At 43.3% G+C, this 14,543-nt stretch overlaps 1 long non-coding RNA gene across 1 annotated transcript; it reads right to left on the bottom strand.

Annotated features, from left to right (window-relative positions):
• Positions 1-8,836: 8,836 nt before the first annotated feature.
• Positions 8,837-10,304, bottom strand: LOC139546216 (uncharacterized). The gene is made up of 2 exons (XR_011669180.1): positions 9,519-10,304; positions 8,837-9,415 (listed from the first exon to the last, which is right to left on the bottom strand). It is a non-coding gene; the product is annotated as an uncharacterized lncRNA (long non-coding RNA).
• Positions 10,305-14,543: the final 4,239 nt, after the last annotated feature.

Raw genomic sequence — 14,543 nt, 5'->3', positions numbered from 1 at the left:
TCTTCAACCTTGTCTTGGTCAGTTATTGTTCCCGTGTCCGTTGGTCTTGTTGAGTACCTGTGCTTTGTTGTTTCGGCATTGTGCCGCGTGTATTGTGTACACGTTATTACGGGTCTCGTCCCGTGTATTTAATAGAGGTTTAACCTCTCGCATTTTTGTTTGGGTTACATCCCTGTAGTTTTTGTATACATATTTGTTTTGGGCTTTGTCCCCGTGCCTTTCATGGCATGTTGTATTTTTGGGTGGAGTATTAAACCCCCTATTACGTATTCCTACGCCTGTCTCCAATCCTTTATAGAACGTGATACTGGAATAGTGGAGGCAGCTCCTGTTTCCTTTGCGACTTGCGATAACTCTCTGTGGTTCTAAATTAATAGTTGTTTAGTGGTCCGAACTTGCTTGACCGTGCTATAGAACTGTCTGTTACTATACATTACCTTGACCGTGCTATAGAACTGTCTGTTACTGTACATTACCTTGACCGTGCTGTAGAACTGTCTGTTACTATACATTACCTTGACCGTGCTATAGGTCATGTAACTGTCTGTTACTGTACATTACCTTGACCGTGCTATAGAACTGTCTGTTACTGTACATTACCTTGACCGTGCTATAGAACTGTCTGTTACTGTACATTACCTTGACCGTGCTGTAGAACTGTCTGTTACTGTACATTACCTTGACCGTGCTATAGAACTGTCTGTTACTGTACATTACCTTGACCGTGCTATAGAACTGTCTGTTACTGTACATTACCTTGACCATGCTATAGAACTGTCTGTTACTGTACATTACCTTGACCGTGCTGTAGAACTGTCTGTTACTATACATTACCTTGACCGTGCTATAGGTCATGTAACTGTCTGTTACTGTACATTACCTTGACCGTGCTATAGAACTGTCTGTTACTGTACATTACCTTGACCATGCTATAGAACTGTCTGTTACTGTACATTACCTTGACCATGCTGTAGAACTGTCTGTTACTGTACATTACCTTGACCATGCTGTAGAACTGTCTGTTACTGTACATTACCTTGACCATGCTGTAGAACTGTCTGTTACTGTACATTACCTTGACCGTGCTGTAGGTCATGTAACTGTCTGGTACTGTACATGCAATATGCTTTTGTGGACTTCACTGGACAAAGGTTGCTAGCAGAGTTTTGTGATAAAACAAAGGTGTGGTTGAATTTATTCTGCCACTGTGTTTTCTTATTGTCTCAGCCTTTAGGCCTATATATCAGGGTCACGAGGCGTATGAACTAACAGGTTATAGAGCAAACAAGGCAATGATCACAACACGTCGTTTGTAATATGGCTTCCCCAGTGATTTCACCGCTACTGTACACACTTCCCCTCGGTCACAGGTGCAGCTCATCACATGTGATCAGGGATCTAGGAAGAGAGAGGGAACAAAGAGAGAACATTTTATAACACGAGATAATAACTCTCATTCATACTTAAGAATAAGAGATCAGGATGAAATGTGAACGTATGCATATATAACCATAAGTTAAATGAAATATGGGATTATGATATTGATTAATTTACTGAGCAGTAGGATAATGGTAAACATAACATTAAACATCCAGTCTGTTATACTCAGCCCCGCTTCCTGACAGAGATGGCAGGCACCACACGAAGGCCTCCCTTCACAGTTATCAACAAATGCAGCATAAAAATGTACATTTATTTATTTTTATTTATTTCACCTTTATTTTATTTAACCAGGTAGGCAAGTTGAGAACAAGTTCTCATTTACAATTGCGACCTGCCCAAGATAAAGCAAAGCAGTTCGACACATACAACAACACAGAGTTACACATGGAGTGAAACAAACATACAGTCAATAATACAGTAGAAAAATAAGTCTATATACAATGTGAGCAAGTGAGGTGAGATAAGGGAGGTTTGCATAAAACCAACAGTATAATGTTAGGATTCAGTCGTGTGTCAGGTGAACCGTTGTGTCCTCACCTTTGGTCTAGTAAATTACCCATAATCTCCAAACTGTTCCCTTTCAATTGCATATGCATATGCTTTTCATATTTCTTCTGTAAGAAACACTTACATTTAGCACAATCCATATAGGTCAATTCTCAACAAAAATGGAAATCCAGAAGGGGAATTATTTTTTAAACATTTCTTCCCTGATTCAGAATATATCATTGTCATAATCTTGTCATGCTTTGTTTAAGAGAATGGCGTTGCTAAGCTACTCGCTACAGGGAGAGCGCATCTATCGGAGCGGGATGGACTTGTGCTATATCAAGACAGGATTGTCATCCCGGCTTCACAGAGAGAAGTTCTACAACAGGTACACAAAAGGTCACATGGGGAAGGGGGGGGGCTGACAAAGTGCAGAGAAAGAGACATAGATGTCGGTGTGGTGGCCCGGGCATCAGCGGTCACATCGCGAGAAAAGTGATGCAGGTCATGCAGGTTCTGTACAGAGAACAAACCAACTCAAGAGAGAACTACTTGTCATGACACCTTTACCATGACACCTTTACCATGACACCTTTACCATGACACCTTTACCATGACACCTTTACCTAAAGGTCCGTGGCAGAAGATCGCAGCCGACCTGTGTGTGAGCTAGAGGACACGAAATACCTCCTAGTGGTGGACTATCATTCTAGGGACATAGCAATAGCTCACCTGCTCACTACCACTAACCAGAAGGTCATCACCCACCTCAAAAGGTATGTTTGTAAAATGGGGGATACCTACTGAGCTGGTTAGCGACAACGCTAATCAGTTTGTCTGCACTGAGTTGAAGGAGTTCAGATAGTATGGTTTGGCTCATACCACCTCCGGTCCCCATTACCCTGCAGGCAAATGGAGCTGCGGAGAGAGCTGTACAGACAGCTAAGCAAATTCTTAAAACAACCAGACCCACGTAAAACAACCAGCCACACCCATCAGCGCAACAGGATCAAGCCCAGCACAACTCATGACTGGACGTCAGATCCGGACAACGGTCCCCGAAGCTGGATGAGAAAACTGCAACCAAAACGCATCAGCCACAACAGTGTTAAACAAAAAGGACCAGAAAGCCAAACCAAGCTTACCAGTTCTTCTATAACAGGAGGCATTCAGTGCGCCCCCTACTGGACAGAGTGTCAGAGTCAAGCTGGACAGAGAGAAAGGATGGGGGAAAACACCAGCAGTTGACGTCAGCAAATCTCCAGACCCGAGATCCTACGTTGTGTAAACTGAACACGGCACCGTCGCTCGGAGAAACAGGCGACACCTTCAGGCTTTTCCCAGAGTCACCTATTCCAAAGAAACAGCAGCAGAGCAACAAAAAGAGTCACACCAGTCTACCAGTGAGGACAGCCATCTTCCATCCCCTCACTCAGTCCACCACTGGCTCAGTCTGCCTCATCACAACGGGTGAGAATGACCTCCCCGAGGTCGAGAGGTTAAACTACCACTGTGGTACAGAGACACTTGAGGAGAAAATAAATAAAGAGATACAGGAACAGCCAACTGTTTCAGATTCTCATGTTGCTGTGGACAAAGAGTTGTCTAACCCCCCATGTCCTAGTGGACACAGTTATGGGTATTGTCGATGTTAAAGAAAAACAAAACTTAAGTTACAAAAAAAATAATATATATGTGTGTTATTGAAATACAAATAGTTTGTATTGAAACGGACACAGGGTGAATATTTGTATTAGGTAGTTTTGATTTCTCTCAGAAAAGGGGAGATGCATTTACACCTGCATCAAATGTGTAAATCAAATGTATTTATATAGCCCTTCTTACATCAGCTGATGTCACAAAGTGCTGTACAGAAACCCAGCCTAAAACCCCAAACAGCAAGCAATGCAGGTGTAGAAGCACGGTGGCTAGGAAAAACTCCCTAGAAAGGCCAAAACCTAGGAAGAAACCTAGAGCGGAACCAGGCTATGAGGGGTGGCCAGTCCTCTTCTGGCTGTGCCGGGTGGAGATTATAACAGAACATGGCCAAGATGTTCAAATGTTCATAAATTACCAGCATGGTCAAATAATAGTAATCACAGTGAACGGGTCAGGGTTCCATAGCCGCAGGCAGAACAGTTGAAACTGGAGCAGCAGCACGGCCAGGTGAACTGGGGACAACAAGGAGTCATCATGCCAGGTAGTCCTGAGGCATGGTCCTAGTGCTCAGGTCCTCCAAGAGAGAGAAAGAAAGAAAGAAAGAGAATTAGAGAGAGCATACTTAAATTCACACAGGACACCGGATAAGACATGAGAAGTACTCCAGATATAACAGACTGACCCTAGCCCCCTGACACATAAACTACTGCAGCATAAATACTGGAGGCTGAGACAGGAGGGGTCAGGAGGCACTGTGGCCCCATCCGATGATACCCCCGGACAGGGCCAAACAGGAAGGATATAACCCCACCCACTTTGCCAAAGCACAGCCCCCACACCACTAGAGGGATATCTTCAACCACCAACTTACCATTCTGAGACAAGGCCGAGTATAGCCCACAAAGATCTCCGCCACGGCACAACCCAAGGGAAGGAAGACCACGTCAGTGACTCAACCCACTCAAGTGACGCACCCCTCCTAGGGACGGCATGGAAGAGCACCAGTAAGCCAGTGACTCAGCCCCTGTAATAGGGTTAGAGGCAGAGAATCCCAGTGGAGAGAGGGGAACCGGCCAGGCAGAGACAGCCAGGGCGGTTCGTTGCTCCAGTGCCTTTCCGTTCACATTCATACTCCTGGGCCAGACTACACTCAATCATAGGACCTACTGAAGAGATGATTCTTCAATAAAGACTTAAAGGTTGAGACTGAGTCTGCGTCTCTCACATGGGTAGGCAGACCATTCCATAAAAATTGAGCTCTATAGGAGAAAGCCCTGCCTCCAGCTGTTTGCTTAGAAATTCTAGGGACAATTAGGAGGCCTGCGTCTTATGACCGTAGCGTACATGTAGGTATGTACGGCAGGACCAAATCGGAAAGATAGGTAGGAGCAAACCCATGTAATGCTTTGTAGGTTACCAGTAAAACCTTGAAATCAGCCCTTGCCTTAACAGGAAGCCAGTGTAGGGAGGCTACAACTGGAGTAATATGATCACATTTGTGGGTTCTAGTCAGGATTCTAGCAGCCGTATTTAGCACTAACTGAAGTTTATTTAGTGCTTTACAACCCCTGGCATACAAGAGTGTGGCAGCAGTCTCTTGGGACATTTACTGGGACCTCTTCATCTGCAGACAGGCTTTTCACAGCTTTGCACATCTGAGGACATCACAAAGAAACAGGCTTCACTTGATTACAATTAGACAGCCCTGACCATAATATCTCTGTCTGTCTTCATAGTTTTCCTCTCTAGGGTCTAAAATTGGAGAATAGTTGGATAATGTCATCCCATAGCCCTGTCAAACTTGTACACCTCCCTTTTTCTGACAGCTGGAGCAGAACATTATTTTACCCTCTTCCATTGCTGTTATCTACAAATGCAGTATTTGAAGCATTTAATTTAAGATGATAAATAGGCCTACATCAAGATAACAAACAAAGAATGAAGTTCATTAACTGAGGATATTTTACTTAGCTGTAGTATGTAAAGTTAGGCAGCTAGCTAGCTAGCTAACAATCCGCTCATTAGCCTACACACAGCTAATAGATAGTGTTGATAAAACAAATTTACTGGAGAACTGAGACGAAGTAGAGACTCTGGACAGGGTGGATGAGGTTTAATTAAATGCAATTTATTCAGAGGTAAAGATATCTGAAATAGCGTGCACGGACCCTTTTCATCAAGCTCAAATGGAACTATCCGAAAGAAGCCCAGATAACAGAGTGCATATACATTTTATACAGTACAGAAAGTAGGTTGAGTCTGGAAGTTCTGGTCCTCTGGTTGGTTCTGATGAGTTGGGCGAGGTCTCCTTCAGGCCAGTATCACTGTCCCATTGGCTCTGAGTAGAGTTCTTTGTCTTCAGAAATGTTCAGCTAAAACAGGAGATTAGGTGTGTGCGTAGATGTTCCTATTTTGACATTTCTGTGTGTCTCTGTAAAATGTTCAGACTGAAGAGGAGTTTTTGTGTGTGCGAAGATGTTCCTGTCTTATCTGTGTTTATGAAAGGTTTACGTCAGCCCTCTGTCCTTGGGTATGTGTGTGTCTCAGTTTCTCGTGATATGCAGTACCAGGCACCACTTTTCTTATCAGTCTTTATGAAAAGGCCTGTGTCAGCCATCTGTCTCTGGGTGTGTGTGGGTCTCCGTATCTGCTATGAGTTTGTGAGAAACCCTGTTTGGAAAGAAGTTAGTTATAACAATGTATTAGCAAATATGCTTGTGTTATAATAAATGATATTTATTACAATAGCGTGAAGGATGGTTTTGTTCTCTTTTTAACAAAAATATATGCCTTATAGAAATAGGACATGTTAATCACAAAACATAGTGTGATTGCAGAAAAGCTGTTGATAATCGAGGGTGTCGACTGTGCTAACCACAAGGTTGAGACAAGATGGAAAATTCTCAGTTACACAACAAACACTTCCGGATATCTGGATCCTGTGTGCTGTGAGGCTGGGACCAGCCTGGGCACCACCGATAGGCTAGCAAGTTTAAACCACGCTCAGCCTCTACTGTGACAGGCCAGCTCAGAAGCGGGAACTTACCTCTGTCACAGTATAAAGGAAGATGTCTGTACTATTTCAGTCAGTTCTCTGCTTTACCCTGCGTGGTGATACAGTGAACCCGTAAATACGAAAATTGCATTTACCGCTTGTGTTAAATAAAAATAATTAAAGTATATTCGGTGACTCTGAATCACATTTTATCCTGATACCAGATTCGATTGACGCAACCTTTTACAATAGCTAATAACACATAGTTAAAATAAAAATCTATTTACCGACTTACTTGAATAAGTTCACGCCTACGCCTACGAAGCGGAGACACCGCTTCTGGTCGAAACATAGGCGAACGCACCTGGGGGAAAAGAAAGACGCAAGGATGGAAAGTGTAATTTAACAATTAACTGCCTATTGTAATGCAGGCCTATTATTATCATGTTTGGTAACATTTGCCCATGTATTTATTTTCAGAGTTTCAATGAGTTGTAAAAATGTCTCAGAGAACTCTGCTGAATTCCCTCAATTGAAGGTCAGTTAAGTTAACCTAGACTACTTAACGTTACTAGCTTGGTATTCGAAGTTGTTTTATTAACATTAGTAGTCAATTATCAGGTAAAAGCATATGGCTATTATTCATAATTTCTCATATTTATTATCTAATCATTCAGTCGAATACTCTATACTACAGCCATTTAATCTGTCTTTGAGCGTTAAGGGACGTAAATGGATAGCTCGGTCCACGACATTATGTTATTATGTTTTTCAATCTTGAAATACAAAGGGCAAATGTTATTAATCAGTGACTGAAATTTCGCGCTACGTTATATTCACTTCCGGACTTGGAGAGCGCTCAAAGCGTTGTTGAACGTAGTTTTTTTTAACTGCGTCAGGAAAAGAAAAGACGCGGCCGGCGTCGCGCATGGCTTGTCTCTCTAACACAGGATGCCGCGCGGTGAAACACCGCTTCCCATTCATTTCAATGGAAGAGAATCGGAGAGGGCGGTGCGAAGGTGGCGTGGGAGGCGGTGAAAATGAGACACTTTTCCCAACGTTATACAAATCTCCAACAGCGACCGCTGGGCGATGACCAGTCATATCGAGTGGTTTCCATGACGAATTTAACGCTATACGACCCGAGGCTGGAGACTTTCTTCAGCAAAGATGGCTGACAAAAATACTACGATGGAAGCAAATGTAAGTGATTCTAACGTCATAACGAACCATGCAAAAAAAATACAGTTTACAGGAATATGTTAATGTAGATACAAACTATTATGCTTTAAAAAAAAAAATCAGAACGTTAATTTACGAAAATCGAGATTTAGCATGCTAGCTGACTAGCTAACGTTAGCTGGCTAGCTTTATGGGTGTTGTGACGTGAGTATGAAATTGTAATTCTGGTTGTTTTATGGACTCCTGAAATAACCAGTAAACCAGACTGTCTTGTGAAACAAACAGTGGATGTAAAGAATCTAGCTAGCTAAAGCATTTACTGCAAAGTGAATGTACAATTTTGTAAACTTGCCTTGCTGATATTTGCCATGCAATGCAGATAGATTAAATAACGTAGCTAGCTATGTTCTTGCTTACTGTGGAGGATAAAAAATACCCGTATGCCTATGGATGTGTAGACCAAACATTTGGTATACATATTAGTTCAGAACCTAGCTATGAATCTCAGTATCAACTTCAAAACAGCCTGAATGACATTAATGAAGACTATGGATTGAGTAGAATATATAACTGTGTGCCAAGGATGCAAGTCGTATATACATGTAGTTATTACCATGCATGAGATCCCCACATTGTAGCCTGTACATGTAATATATTCACTGATCATGTACTCTACCTTGGCAAATAAAGGTACAGTTCAGGTATGAATGTCTTTGAGATCATTTTTCAGTCATATCCAATACCAGGAGTATCAAATTCCAGTCTTTGAATGACGCTGTGTCTGCATGTATGTATTACAATTATACACTTCAACAGTGTTTACCAATCTTGGTCCTGGGACATCAATGGTTACACATTGTAACTAAAAGACTAGAAACAGGATTTACCTAGTTAAAGGCTGATTTGTAATTCATATATACAGAAAAACAGTACACTACACTTCCTATGCATCATGTAAATACTCTAAAACCATTTCATCTCAATATCTAATGCCCTTCATCTGCATTGATCTGGTAAACACAGGACAGGTGGAGTATTTCATCAAATGAGAAACTTAATTTCAACCAGTAGAGAATGTGAAACGCTTTATTGAAAGTTCATTATCCAGGTGTTAAAAACATGCATTATAAATATTATAATTGTACTATTATGAATACAAGTTCAATCTGTACTACGATGCACATCTGTCGTGCGTTATAAAAACAGAGTACGAGAGAGGTGTGAAAGGGAAAGAGGTAAGAACATTGGAGCAGAGAAGGCAGCATAATTGAATCAACACAAATATTCTCTCAGTTCATCATGTAACCGATGTGAAATGGCTATCTAGTTAGCGGTGGTGCGCGCTAATAGCCTTTCGATCGGTGACGTCACTTGCTCTGAGACCTTGAAGTAGTGGTTCCCCTTGCTCTGCAAGGGCCGCTGCTTTTGTGGAGCGATGGGTAACGATGCTTCGTGGGTGACTGTTGTTGATGTGTGCAGAGGGTCCCTGGTTCGCGCCCTGGTTGGGGCGAGGGGACGGACTAAAGTTAAACTGTTACATTCACAATTACATAACCTTCGGGCCGACTAGAGACACTTATCTTCAGAGCGGGTGAGGTGGCGATGATAGGACTGGGGGTTGGCATCCTCTCTCACATCAAAACATATCTGCTGACGAGAGACAGAAGGATAGAGAGAGAGCATGATTAAGCCTTGTTTTTATTCTAACATTGTTAGTCATCATATTAATCAGATGAAATGCAAAACTGACCTTGGATCATTAACTCTGGGACTACTGCATCTCTGTCTGTATTTCAATGTAAAGCATCTCTTTTAATAATACTTCCTGTTGACCTGACCAAGTGACCTCTCACGTCTGAATCATGCTGTGCCCTCTATGTAGCCAGTTCAGATGCAGGAGGGGTTCACCGACACAGCTGATATAACCTAGAGGATTTAGGGAGAAGAGAGAGGGATGAAGTGAAGGAGAGAGACTGTTATTTAGAAAATAAGGTGGTTAAAGACAGAGTTCAACAGGAATCTGTGTGTGGCCTCACCTGGTGTCCACCACACTAAGTGGCTGCAGAGTACTTCATGCTGAAAAACATGAACGGACCCACAAGGACAAACAATATAGCGTAGTTATAGAAATAATGAAGTGTCTTACTATTCTCCATGGTTGGCCCTCTTGCCTATTCTTTGAAGGTGGAAGGAGCCACAGTTATACACCTGAGCCTGCTTACTGCACAACACAATATATCAGATTGATACATGAGTGTGTAGGTGTGGGTTATAGGGTGTCTAATTGTTCTACAGTTTTTCAATATGTGTGATTTAAAATAGCCTGTTTTGTTTTTGTACAGACATCACACCGTTACCTAAACAACCCTCACCTGAGAAGTAGAAATCAGGGAGAGAAACTGGGAATTGAATAACTGCAGTTGACATAGTTAAGTAAATGGAAGAATACTCTTATTGCAATGTGAAAGGCTCTTAAAAGAGCCTTTGGTTGTGCATAGTGTAGTCTATGGTGTTGCCAGGGAACAGCACCCTCTTCGAAGAAGTAGGAGGTGAAGATCTCACACACACGGATTTCCTGTCTTGCTGTGTTGTTGGATCGCATCCTTGAAACATCCTGCAGAGCACCCAACTTCTCCTCTGGCACACGGCGACGAGCTGCAGATCCCCTCCTGGTCCTCGTGTCCATCCTCATGAAGTTATGCAGGACACAGGTAACCTTCACACACCTGAATTCCTCCAGGAGGCAGTCCCAGTTGGGGTGGGTATAAATTTGTGGAACGTTCCAACAGGAATCTGTTCCAAAAACATTGTTAAATAACAAGGTTGCCAACAAACAACGCATACAAAGTTGTATAACGGCAGAATACGTTACCGGGTAGGGAGTGGGACATTTCGTTGAGTTCTCCTATTTGGCAGCTAATTAGCTAGGTGATTTGATCATTCTACTTTGTATGCGTTGTTTCTTGGCATCCTTATTATTTACGAAGTTTTTGGAACAGATGCTAGTTGGAACGTTCCACAAATGATACCCACCCCATCTGGACCTGCCTCCTGGAGATAGTACGATAGATGGTGATATTAAATTCACTTAGCTAGCTATCTATACAGTATGTGAAGTTGGCTAGCTACCCAACTAGCTAGCTCATTTAGGAACGAATTTGAGTTGGCCTGTGTTAAAGATCAGATGATATTTACTAGAAGAGAGAGACCAAGTTGAGACGCTAGACCAGGTGGATAAGGTATGATATTTAAGGCAGTTTAATAAGTTGCAAAGATATCTGACAACACGTGCACGGGCTCGTCCATTTAGCTCAGAGGGAGCTAGCAGGAGGAGCCCCGACTCATATTGTGCAATACATTTTATACAGTGAAATGACGTAGTTAGATTCTAGTAGTTCTGCTCTCCTGACTGGTCGCTGTGAGTGGAGGGCGGTCCCCTTCAGGCTGATATCAATGTTCCATTGGTTCTCAGTAGTGTTCTTTGTCCTTGGAACTCCCGCCTGAAACAGGGGTTTGTGTGTGTGTGTGTGTATATGCATGCGCATGCTCGTTGAGTGCCATGCCGGTCTGGGTTGTCTCTTGTATTGACAAGATGTTGAAGCAGACACCAGCAACTGGCGCCTGAGGTCAGAGCGCCCCCTGAGGTCAGAGCGCCCCCCTGCCTTATCAGTGCTCATAAATGGTTTGTGTCAGCCATCTCTCTCTGTGTGTGTGTGGGAGTAAGGTTAGTATCTGGCACAGGCAGAACTGGTTCATCTGTGGGGTGCAGCAAAGTGTTACAACCACGTCTGCTTTAATAATGAAGGCATTATAACAATATTATAGCTAACAAATCCCCCTCTTCACGTCTTAAAAGACGTGACCACAGTAAAATCTGTCAGCAAACAATTTTTTTTATTATTCCCCCTCTTCACGTCTCACCAGAGACGTGACAATAGTAAATCCTCTAGCCATCACTAGTCATCAAATTGATACCCAGGCTCAGCTTCCTCAATAGCAAGGAGTGGGTACATCTGACCCCTATCGGTCTGCTTTGGGTCTATAGCAGATAGGGTATCAGAGTGCGAGCACATGGAATGCAACAGCAACCACAAAGCACAAGTATCGCGGCAAAAACAGAAATTGAGACAAGGATAGAGGAAACAAGCATTTTATAATTGCCAAAAGCATCCATCCAAGAGTCCCACATAGTAGTGTCCACTCCGGAGTGCTGTTTCATCTTCCCATTAAGCGTGCGAAGACCCTCTAGGGCGGCGGTAAGACTTCCATCATTCGCTGTATTTTTGGGAATGAAAGTACAACATTGCTCCCCAAACATGGCACAAACACCTCCGCGCTCAGCCAACAACATATCTACTGCGATTCTATTCTGAAATGCCATCAGGGATGTAGCGGCCAATTGGCCATGGACCGCCTCGAAGCCTTGTTGAGTCCAAAATCCCACATTATTAACCAAAAAACGAGAAAATTAATGTTAAACCCTCAGGTCCATCCCTCTATACAACCTGTACCAGGTGGGCTCGTCGCCACCCGGGAACTTCAAACCTTCACAACAGGGAGGACAAACATCACTTTTTATTCATTCGACAACATCAATTGCAGCAAACCAAGGGTCCTCCTCTGTCAAGCCCACTCTCCTGCGAAAGCTTGATTCCGTATCAGCCTCTCCAACTGGAGCATCAAGCAACGGCATCATACCAGAGGTCCTTGCTACATCTGTAACAGACTTCTTCAAACAAGGTATGATACAGGCAGCACAGCACATGAGCATAAGAAAAACAACAACTAGGGACACCGAAATCCAGTATTCATCATTGTAGTGTACTTACCAAACCAACCACCCAGCCAGGGGAACAGTCCACTCTCCTCCACACCTGCAAGACCCTCCATCTCCACCGATAACCTTACCAACCCACTCAGAGTTTTTTTAAAAATGCTCCCATCCGGACTAGTATTGTTAGGGACAAACTTGCAATACTGTTCTCCAATCATTTTACATACACCTCCCTGGTTGGCCAGTATCATGTCTAGTGCTAGCCTATTCTGTCTAGCAGTTCGAGAGGTGGCATCCAATTGTTCAGCCATCCCCCTAAGTGCAGTGTGGGTGTAGTTGACAAATCATTGTTGATTATAGTAGATATAATTGATCCAGGCATTTTGTTTAGTATCAACAATAGCTGGACCAAGAATGGTGGGCATCAGATGCCACAGACCATCATTTCTGTTTAATGCCTGGAATTCGTGGGGGGACCCCTATTAGGACCCCCAAGAGGTTGGTGTGGCTGATATCTGTACCCTCGGACCAAGTAGCGTCTCGGCTCTGCCGTCTCCTGGGTTGGTTCCGAGCCTCTGTGTCATGTGCAGCTCCCAGAAGTTGATTAGCTGTAACCTCAATAATAGGCAATGGTGTTATCAGACTGGCCAAAACACATGTGCAACGACAATTTCCTTTCAAAATGGGGGTCAACTGCCTGGCAGGTCCACACATCCACCATACATCAGCAACACCTCTAGTTAATAGTGACATTAGTGATGCAGGCAGTAGTAGGGAGCCTCACATAGTCTATACCCCTACCTGTACCAGTGATACAGCTGTAATATCCCCCATATGCCTTAACTCCCCACGGTACCTTCTGGGGAGGGACTTCTGGGAACACAAGACTCAGAGTTTTACACAGGGTTGAATTTGGCTTAAACTTTCCAATGTACACATCCAACCTTCCCCATTACTTAGGGCAAATGGGTGAGCAGCCAGAATAGGTCTGGCATGTCCACATACGACACAGTCCTTTCTATTTATTGTTTTGTAGGCCAACCACATATTCTCCCTTTCCTCATATTCAGTTTAAGTCCCCAATTGGTCACTATCTGAGATGTCTTTTACATTTATTACCTGTACCAGATTGGAGAGCTTAGGTGGTGGTGTGGGAGTTGGTCTTGAAGTGGTGGAGGAGGCCGGCTGAATCCCTGGTCTGTTGGAACTGGTGGTTGTTCTGGCAGTACTGCGATGGTAACATCCCCATCGTATCCTAATCGGACAGCTCAGGACTACAAGCAGTCCTGTAAAACCCCACCCTCTCCCAGAGAACACATCATCAGCCAGAGATCAAGCAACACTTTCACTTCTATGAACGTTCACAGTGATGACAGGTCGGGGTCAGGGAATTCTTCATTAAGGAGTTGACCCCTGAGCTTTATTAGCAACAGTTCTTCTCCCTAACTCTGTGATCATTCGGCAGTGCCAGTGTGTCTCACCCTCCAAGTGCGATATGCCCCCAGGTCAAGTGAATCACCTTCTCCTTTAATTCATCTGTAACGCATAAAATCCTGGACATACAGGTTCGGTTAACCACCAGTTTCTCATTTGTTTTATCTGATTATATATTTAACTTCTATACCTATTTGTTAGCTATAATTTTGAATTTTACATTAGTTTATTTTCCAATAGGCCCCATCCTATCCTAGACCACAATGTACCCATCCCCCTCTTGATACCTGGCTCTAGCCAGGTAACAACCTTACCTATTCTAAATAATGACTTAGGTAAGAATAGTAAAATATTCTTATGTTCTACATTATCATTGTAGGAGCGCCCCTTTCATGTCTCCATTCAGTAACTGTTATCTACCCATTCTGTTATCCATGTCCTGGCGCCCCTTCCGAAACTCCCCTCTCTGCTCTCAAACCTTCAAGGTCTCAGCAGTGTAGGGAGGGCCTGTCTGTCTGCCCTTTCCCTTATCTGTCTGTAACAACTGTTTTGTTTCCAAATTTTAAC

This window comes from Salvelinus alpinus, chromosome 20 (assembly GCF_045679555.1).
Source record: "Salvelinus alpinus chromosome 20, SLU_Salpinus.1, whole genome shotgun sequence".
In the NCBI taxonomy this organism is placed as follows: domain Eukaryota; kingdom Metazoa; phylum Chordata; class Actinopteri; order Salmoniformes; family Salmonidae; genus Salvelinus; species Salvelinus alpinus.
The sequence above is the reverse complement of the archived record's forward strand: the minus strand, read 5'-3'. Positions and strand labels throughout refer to the sequence as shown.